A 9,119-nucleotide genomic window follows, 5' to 3' on the forward strand; every position below is an offset into this window, starting at 1 on the left:
AGCCCACTAAGGTTAGCCCAATTTGGCTAAGTGGAGACTTAGCCAAATGGCGTTTAAGGCTTATTGGGATCAACACAATGGTCAGGACTTAGTGGATTTGGCTAAGTCCTGCACAGGGATACCCTGTACCCTGTGGACGTGTGCGCTGGCTGCGCGCAGACCGGCAGGCAGAGGGATGTCCCTGCTGCAATGGCACCGCACGACACCACACGGTGGCGGCTAGAAGACAGAAAATTTGAGTTTTGAAATGATAGAAATTGATATTTTAATGTGCTTTTATTGGGGCTCAAATAATAGCATGCTTGAGGATCTAGAGAAATATAGGGAGATATTTTATAGGTAGAAAAAATGTTTTTAGAGAGATAAAATGTCAAAATGAGAGTATAGAGAGAGAAAATGAAGAGATAGAGAGAGAAATGTAGAGATGGTGTAGAGAGAGTTTTAGAGGGAATTCAAAGGTGTAGATGAAGGAGCTTTTGTATGAAATTTTAAGGTGGTGAACTATGGATGTGTACTAAGGTATAGAGAGATAAATAAAATATTCTAGAGAGAGAAAGGGCTGAAATGAGGAGATAGAGAGAGAAAATAAAGAGAGAATGTAGAAGGAGTTTGAGATAGAGTTTGCATGTGCAAATGAAGAATATTTTATATGCAATTTTTAAGGGAGTAACTATGGATATAGATGAAGGTCTAGTGAGTGAAAAAACCTATTTTAGAGATAGAAAGTAGAGAAAATGAGTGTTTAGAGTGGGAAAGTGATGGATTTTAAGGGTAAATGGATGGGAAGTGATGGAGAAAGTAGAAATCTATGATCCTAACGCCTCAATGCAAGTTTATTGAGCCCTCAATACTTCCTCTCAAGTATGGATCCTTATATTTTGCCAGGATCAGGCATTTTCCAATGCAAACAAGAGACGATATCAAGAGAAAACTTAGATAAACTCACATTAAGCAGGTTGAACATGGATTCTGAAAACCCCTGGTCCGGCTGGCCAGACACTTGCTAGAGTACGTCCAGAATGAGCAAAAATGAGCGAGAAAAAATCTAGTTACACATGGTGACAATTACGAAATACCCCTTTGGGCATTATATATTCTCTTTTCCTGCCATTTTGCCTCTTTTTCTGCATTGGTTGAGGGCTTTGCCTTGTAATTTTGAGTGTTTCTTTTGTAAGGTGATGAATAAAAAATGATAGTAATATCTATGTGCAATTCTGGATAATATATCTACTTCTTTATCTTTATCTGGATATATTATCTACATTTATGTCAAGTTGTGAAAAATCATGAAATAAAATCACCTTTTTCTAATTTGGAGTTAATTATTGTCAATTGGGGACTAACCCCACTTAATTCATTGAGTTAAGTGGAATGAATCTCACTCGCTTGTTAGTTTGTGTGGAGTGTGCAGGAATTAGGTGAAACTTTCATGAATAAAAGGGATAATTAAATGAAGAAGAAGCTATTTGGACCAAAGGAGCAGGCTCACCCACAACCCTAGGAAAGAAAGGAGGCCCAAATCAAGACAGCTGGCTCTACTCTAAAGGCCCACTAAGGAAGCTCCACTAAGCCAACTATTAGAGGCATCTTGGGCTAAAGAAAGGGTGGCAGGGAGAAGGTCCAGTCATGATTATTTATGATCATTTTAGGTGCTTGGATGCTGATTTGGAGGACACCCTTGGACATGGATCCAAGCCTGAGAAGAAGATCCAGCCATTCAATCCATAAAACATCCAAGGGTGGAGACTTAAAGATAGCACCTTTAATGCTAATTAAGTAAAGAATTCTTGAACGTCCCTGGGGTATTCAAAAGGTATCAATGCGGATTGGAAGACTACAATGGACGTGGATCTAAGCCAAAAAGGAAGATCTGGCCATCCATTGTATTAAAAATCCAATGGCTCTCATTTGCTTTATCTCCCTATATAAACCCCTTCACTCTATTGTAATATTCATCTTGTTATTCAATCCAAGGAAATGTTTGGTGGCCTAAGTGAAATTGAGTCATAGATCCATTCACCTTAGTGAGTGCCAGGCTGAGCAGGAAGCATGCAGGGCTGAAGAAGCTGGTGAAAAGGAGAAGAAGAAGTCCCGTGGGCCTTGGAGGGTATGACAAAGAGATTACCTTCTTATTTCTCCTTTTTCACTCTTTTATGTTCGTCTTTTGTCTTTTGGTTAGTGTTGGATCCGCTAGCCGATATAGATAGAAATAGAGATAGAAATATAGATTGAGATAGAGATAGAAATAGAGATAGCGATTGAGATTGAGATAAAAATAAAGATAGAGATAAAGATAGAGATAGAGATAAAGATAGAGATAGAGATAGAGATAGAGATAGAGATAGAGATAGAGATAGAGATAGAGATAGAGATAGAGATAGAGATAGAGATAGAGATAGAGATAGAGATAGAGATAGAGATAGAGATAGAGATAGAGATAGAGATAGAGATTGAGGTAGAGAATTAGATAGAGATAGAGATAGAAATAGAGATAGAGATAGAGTTAGATATAGAGATAGAGATAGAGATAGAGATAGAGATAGAGATGGATATAGATATAGAGCTACCGATAGAGAAAGAGATAGAGATAGAGATAGAGGTAGAGATAGAGATAGAGATAGAGATACAGATGGAGATAAAGATAGAGATAGAGATATAGATAGAAAAATAGAAAGAGATTGAGATAGAGATAAAAATAGAGGTAAAAATACAGATACAGATAGAGATGGAGATAGAGATGGAGATGGAGATAAAAATAGAAATGGAGATCGAGATAGAGATAGAGATAATGATATAGATAGAGATAAAATAGAGATAGAGATAGAGATAGAGATAGAGATAGAGATAGAGATAGAGATAGAGATAGAGATAGAGATAGAGATAGAGATAGAGATAGAGATAGAGATAGAGATAGAGATAGAGATAGAGATAGAGATAGAGATAGAGATAGAGATAGAGATAGAAATAAGATAGAGATAGAGATAACGATAGAGGATATAGATTGGGATTTTTTTATCTGTCACCAAGAAGGGTCTTCCTAGAAGGATAGGTTCTAAACATAGATCGTCTTTCACCTTGACCTGAGTTACAATAAAATCGATGGGGATCTAACAATTTTAACATTTATCATCACATCAGATAATCTACTTTCTGGTTGTCTAATTGTGTTATCAACTAGTAATTGATCCACGCAGATCCACGCAGATTAAACTCTGTTCCCCAAAACGTCTTTCCACCAATTTCACATGTAATAAAAGGAGCTCCTGGATCTTTCTTTTTAATGGGAATAGAGATTAAGATACTATAGGCATTTTCAGAAAGTTTAACTACCTCCGTGATTTTCCTAGATGTGCACGAACCCTTTATATATTTCTTTAAAGAAGGTGCAAATTTAATCATATCCTCTATGGCTACTGATATAGCGGCTTTCTTAAAATTCTCTAGGAGTGGATACTCATAATCAGGGGAAGACTTAAGGGGTTTTAAGGCCGAAGGATAAGGAATGAGAGGGGTATAGGTTGAAGGTAGGGGTTCCCCACTAGGTGATGGAGCCTCTCCTTCTCTTAGGTTATTTTCCTCCAATTTTGTTTTTTTCTTGCCTAGGTAAGGATCTTGAAATGGCTTAAATTTCTTCAAGATCTTCCTCATTATCATGATATAGGCTTTCCTCGTGTAAATGGCATAAATTTTTTGGATTGATGGAAGGTTGAGTTGGAAATCGACCTGAGTGGGAGTTGGATTCAACTCCCTTACCTCCATGGTCAGCTGTCCTTTGCTTCAAGCTCTCCAATAGCTGTCTGGTCTGCCCTTGCGCATCCATCATCATTTTTTTCTGCGTTTCCATTATGGCTTTCATGCGCATCTCCATTTCTTCCCGTAACCTTCGATTCAGCTGCTCTATCATGTGAGAGATCACAGGTGTTAGAGTGGAGAAATCTTGTACCTGGCTTTGTGGAGCTGCTTGATAAGGCTGCTGTGGTGGGGTCTAGAATTGGACTCGTTGCTGGAAAGGGGCCTTGGTTCCTTGGGAGTAGATTTCTTGGTTGTTGTAGATGGGCCTTTTTGGTCCTCCTAAAGACTGCGGGTTGTAGTTCAACACATGCACCTCCTCCTCTCCTAGTTGACATGCTCCATCATCATGATCTCTGATAGAACATAGAGAACAAATATTTGCTTTCACAAGTGGTGAGTTAGGGAGAAATGCATTCTTTAGGGTGGAAGTCAATTCTTCAAGCTTTCTCATAAGTCAATTTTGGTTTCTCTTATCCCTGCATGAAGATCAGCTTCCCTTGAAGTTACTTGCAGAACTCCCCCTCGTTTTGGGTTGGTGTTTCTTCCATTATGACTTGTTCCTATTTATTGCAGGTCAGTTTCAGCCACCCTTTCCAAAAGATCAAATACTTCATCCTCATAAGCCATATAGAATGAGCCACCAGCTAGTTAATTCACTTTGCTTTTAAAAGTATCAGGAAGTGATTCATAAAAAAATTCAGCTAGGTGACACTTTTCTATTCCATGGTGAGGGCATTTTTGGATTAATTCATTAAACCTTTCACATGCTTCACAAAATGCTTCATGATCAGGAGGGTAAAATTTTTGAGGGGTTTTGAGGAAATAGAGATAGAGATAGAGATAGAAATATTAAAAGAGATAGAGATAGGGTTAGATATAAAGATCGATATAGAGATAGAGAAATAAAAATAGAAAGAGATAAAGATAAAGATTGATTGGCCCAAAGTAGGGGTTCACATTGATTATGAAGATAGCATTAGCTAGGTCGTTTGTAAGGTTAGTAAGGAACCAATCAACAATTTTATTACCTTACTAGTAGTACTTAGTAAGGGTCGATCCCTCAGGGAGCTAGGTAGCTATTTAGGATGAGTTTCAATTAGATCCATCACCGAGGTATGGGACTCGGGGCCAAGAGTGACGACATCGCACGTCTTCTCCACGGAAGTCGACCGACACGGATTCCTACAAGGAAGTCTTACGATGAAATGCACGGTCGTCGGGGTTCTACTATGTACAGTGCCGACAAGCAAGGAATTTCCAACCTCCGGGACATCGATGGGGTCACCGAGAGATGGGGGTAGACCTCCTGACCCTCGTCCGGACAGACGAGGATACTACGGCGCCAAACAGGATGATTCCCGCTGGACGGTGGACGCACGGGACGGGCGGATCCGACTCGTACCAAACGGGAAAGACTTTCAAGTGCAATGTGTCTTCACTCAACCTTGCGCCCTCACCTATGTCTGACCCGAGCGCGGTGGAGGCAACCAAAAGAGTACTGAAAGAAATAAAGGACGGGGCACTGTGTACCTCATCATCGTCCCGGATGGGATTGTCTTTGTCTCATGCAGGGGATTCGGTTGATGGGTCAGCAGCGTCGGGAAGATGGCGGAGGCAGATAGTCTGGTGCGCGTGTAGGCACCGGTGTAGATGGTGGTGCAGCTCAGCGTGTAGGGCGTGATGGCGATTGTGCGAAGATGAGCGGTGGGTGCGACACTATTGGAGCAGCGCGGCGTAGTCAGCACGGCATGGTGTGGTGGGTGTGGCGAGTACGGCGTGACGCTGCGGGTGTGGCGAGAACGGTGCAGCGGTGAACCAGGCGTGGAGAGACGATGAGGCGAGCGCGGCGTGATAGGCGCGGCGCGACGAGCACGACGTGGCGTGCGGCCTAGCGAGAGCGGCGTGGACCACGTGATGATGGTCGGGGCCTGAGGCAGTGTGATCGAGCCTCGGGCGAGGTCGAGACAGGCAGAAGTGGCGGGGAAGACCGGTGCAACCCTTGACGCTCGACGGCAACGACGTCGGGTGGAGTGCAGCGTCGGTAGTACGTCCGACCTACGGTGGGAAGAGATGATTCTTGAAGAGGCCGAGCGGGCGGTCAACTGGGCAGTATGGACCGGCTGCAGGCGATCGGGCGGGCGGCGGCAGCGCGCACTCGCAGAATGCGAGTGGAAGGCGGTGGCGACCGACCGTCGGAGGTGCGCATGATCGTGGCGTGGTGGGCGGCAGGTTGCACCGTGAACGGCGACGATGGCGGGCGCGCTCGGAGAGGGCGAGCGGCGGCACAGAAGTAGATCGAAAATAGTAAACGAAAGCGAGAACATAAAACGATGATAACGTGCCCGTTACCCGGAGTATCTGAATCCAGGCGTGCGTACTGTCGCCTTGGCTTGCCAAGCGGGTTGAACATGTACGGATGGTGGTGTCGGGGGAGACGGTGATGTCTCCGAAGACGTTTCCGGGGCTGTGACTGGTGCTGCGCCATCAGGAAGCCTCCAAGGATGTTCTAGAAGGTTTTCTTCAAGCTCCTTTGCACCAAGCCTATCGATTGAGTCAACTCCACTGGTTAGCAGGCATCTTTTTCTTCATAGCTCTTTTTGACTTTAAATTTTGTCCCAAGCCTCAAGACTCCTGTCTTGAATTCCCCATAAAATTTCGTAATTTTATGACCACCAAAAGTCAATATTTGACCTGAAAAAGTCAACACACTAGGAAAACTGTTAGATTCATATCCAACTTGACTTATTGAGTCTAGTGGGGGTTAGAAATATCCCTCAAATCTTCTTAAAAGTAAATCCCAACTGTGTAACTTTTTAAAATACATGTCAAAGCATTTATGGAAACCTTAATTAAGTATAAAATGTAAGCTTTTTAATCATTGGGAAAGTGAAAGATATGATCTCATACCTATTTCAAATAAGAATTTTTTGCAATGTTGTACTTGCTTTTAGGAGGATTAAGATGAATAATCCATGGAAATGACTACCATTATTTGAGTTTATCTGAGATAAATATACAAAGAGATAGAGATGGAGATTTTGATACAGGTAGAGATAGACATAGACAAAGAGATAGATACAGTAATAGAGATTGTGATATAGATATAGATAGAAGTAGACACATAGATAAAGATCAAGATAAAGCTAGAGATAAAGCCATAGACCAATAGATAGATATAGAGATAAAGATTGTGATACAGATAGAGATAGAAATAGAGAAAGGAATAAAAATCGTGATAAAGCTAGAGATAAAGCTAGCAAAAGAGATAGAAATAACGATAGAGAAAGAGATGGAGATAAAGATAGTGATAGAGATAGAGATAAACATAAAGATAGAGATAGGGATAGAGATAGAGATAGAGAAAGAGATAGACATAGACATAGACATAGACATAGAGATAGAGATGGACATAGAGATAGAGATAGAGATAGAGATAGAGATAGAGATATAGAGATAGAGATGGATATAGATATAGAGATACCGATAGAGAAAGAGAAAGAGATATAGATAGAGATAGAGATAGGGATAGGGATAGGGATAGGGATAGGGATAGAGAGAGAGATAGAGATAGAGATAGAGATAGGGATAGAGATAGAGACAGAGAGAGATATATAAATAGAGATGGAAATCGAGAAAGAAATAAATATATAGTTTTTTATTCAGATGCCACTAGGGCCCTTGAGCCTACTCTACCATTACATTATTGTGAACAAAGTAAATAAAGTCAATATATGCTCCTATTGTAAAATCAGTTTTATAAATGTATTTATTAAAATATACAATCACGTTAGTTTTTGTATTGATTAAAATATACAATGACTTTTATTATTGTTTTTTAGATTATACATTCCTGTTTACTATTGTATTTATTAAAATATACAATCACGTTTATTATTGTATTTATTAAAAATATACAATCATGTTAATTATTATATTTATTAAAAATATACAATCGCGTTTATTATTGTATTTATTAAAATATACAATCATGTTTATTAAAACACATTTATTAAAATGTATTTATTTTAAAATGTACAACCACGTTTATTAAAATATACAAAATACATATAATAAAATGTATTGATTAAAAACATACAAACACATTTGTTAAAATACATTTATTAAGATGTATTTATGAAAATATATAATCACATTTGTTAGAATCCATTTATTAAAATGCATTTCTTAAATATATATGATCACGTTTATTAAAATGTATTTATTAACATATATAATCACATAAAAGTAAATTCAAAAATAACTTTTCCCTTGTGAAGTTTTGAAATAGAAAACGCTTAATTTCTTAAATTTTTTTTAACTCTTAAATATTCTCTGATAAACTCATTTTAGTAAATGTATTTTCATTTCTGAAGATTCTAAAACTGGTAAAATCACTTGTGAAGATTTCAATTTTTTAACTTTTATCATGATTTTCAGTAGGTATTCATGACCTAACTTTAAGTTTTACTCTCATTCCCTACTCTCAATCTCTCTCTTCTCGGTCTATCTCTCTCCTCGGCCTCTCCATCTCTTTTTTCTCGGGTTTGCTATCTCTCCTCTGTCTCTGTCTCTCTCTCCCTGGTCTCTCCATCTCTCAATCCTCGGTCTCTCAATCTCTCGCTCTCTCTCTCTCTCTCTCTCTCTCTCTCTCTCTCTCCTTGGTCTCTCCATCTCTCTATCCTCGGTCTCTCAATCTCTCTCTCTCTTTTCTCGGGTTTCTATCTCTCTCCACAGTTTCTCAATCCCTCTCTCTTCTCGGTCTATCTATCTTTCTCTCCTCGGTTTCACTATCTCTCTCTCTCCTCGCTCTCCCCAGCTCTCTCTCTCTCTTCTCTCGGGTTTTTCTATCTCTCTCTCCTCGGTCTCGTTATCTCTCTCTTTGGTCTCTCCATCTCTCCTCGCTCTCCCTCTCTTCTCGATCTTTCTATTTTCTCTCCTCGGCCTTCCCATCTCTCTCTCTCATCGTCTCCCGATCTTTCTCCTCCCTCTCTCTCTTTTCTCGGGTTTCTATCTCTCTCCTCGGTCTCATTTATTCTCTCTCAGGGTACCTCCACTCTCCATCTTTGCGGTCTCTCTATTTCTCTCTCCGGGGTATCTCCACTCTACATCTTCTCGGTCTCTCTATCTCTCTCCTCTGTCTCTCTTTTTTTCTCCTTGGTGACTGCATCTCTCTCGCCTCGGTCTCTCTATCTCTCTCTCCTCGGTCTCTCTTTCTCTTTCTCCTCGGTCTTTCTCTCTCTCTCTCTCCATATCTCTCTCCTCGATCTCTTCACTCCTCTCTTGGTATCTTTGTTGCTCTCTCTCTACCCCGGGGTCTCTCTCTCTCT

General features: G+C 40.3%; 1 pseudogene; it reads left to right on the top strand.

Moving 5' to 3' along the window:
* The first annotated feature begins 4,510 nt into the window (after positions 1–4,510).
* Positions 4,511–4,605, top strand: LOC144700386 (small nucleolar RNA R71; annotated as a pseudogene).
* Positions 4,606–9,119: the final 4,514 nt, after the last annotated feature.

The sequence above is a fragment of the Wolffia australiana genome, chromosome 2 (assembly GCF_029677425.1).
Source record: "Wolffia australiana isolate 7733 chromosome 2, ASM2967742v1".
Taxonomy (NCBI): Eukaryota; Viridiplantae; Streptophyta; class Magnoliopsida; order Alismatales; family Araceae; genus Wolffia; species Wolffia australiana.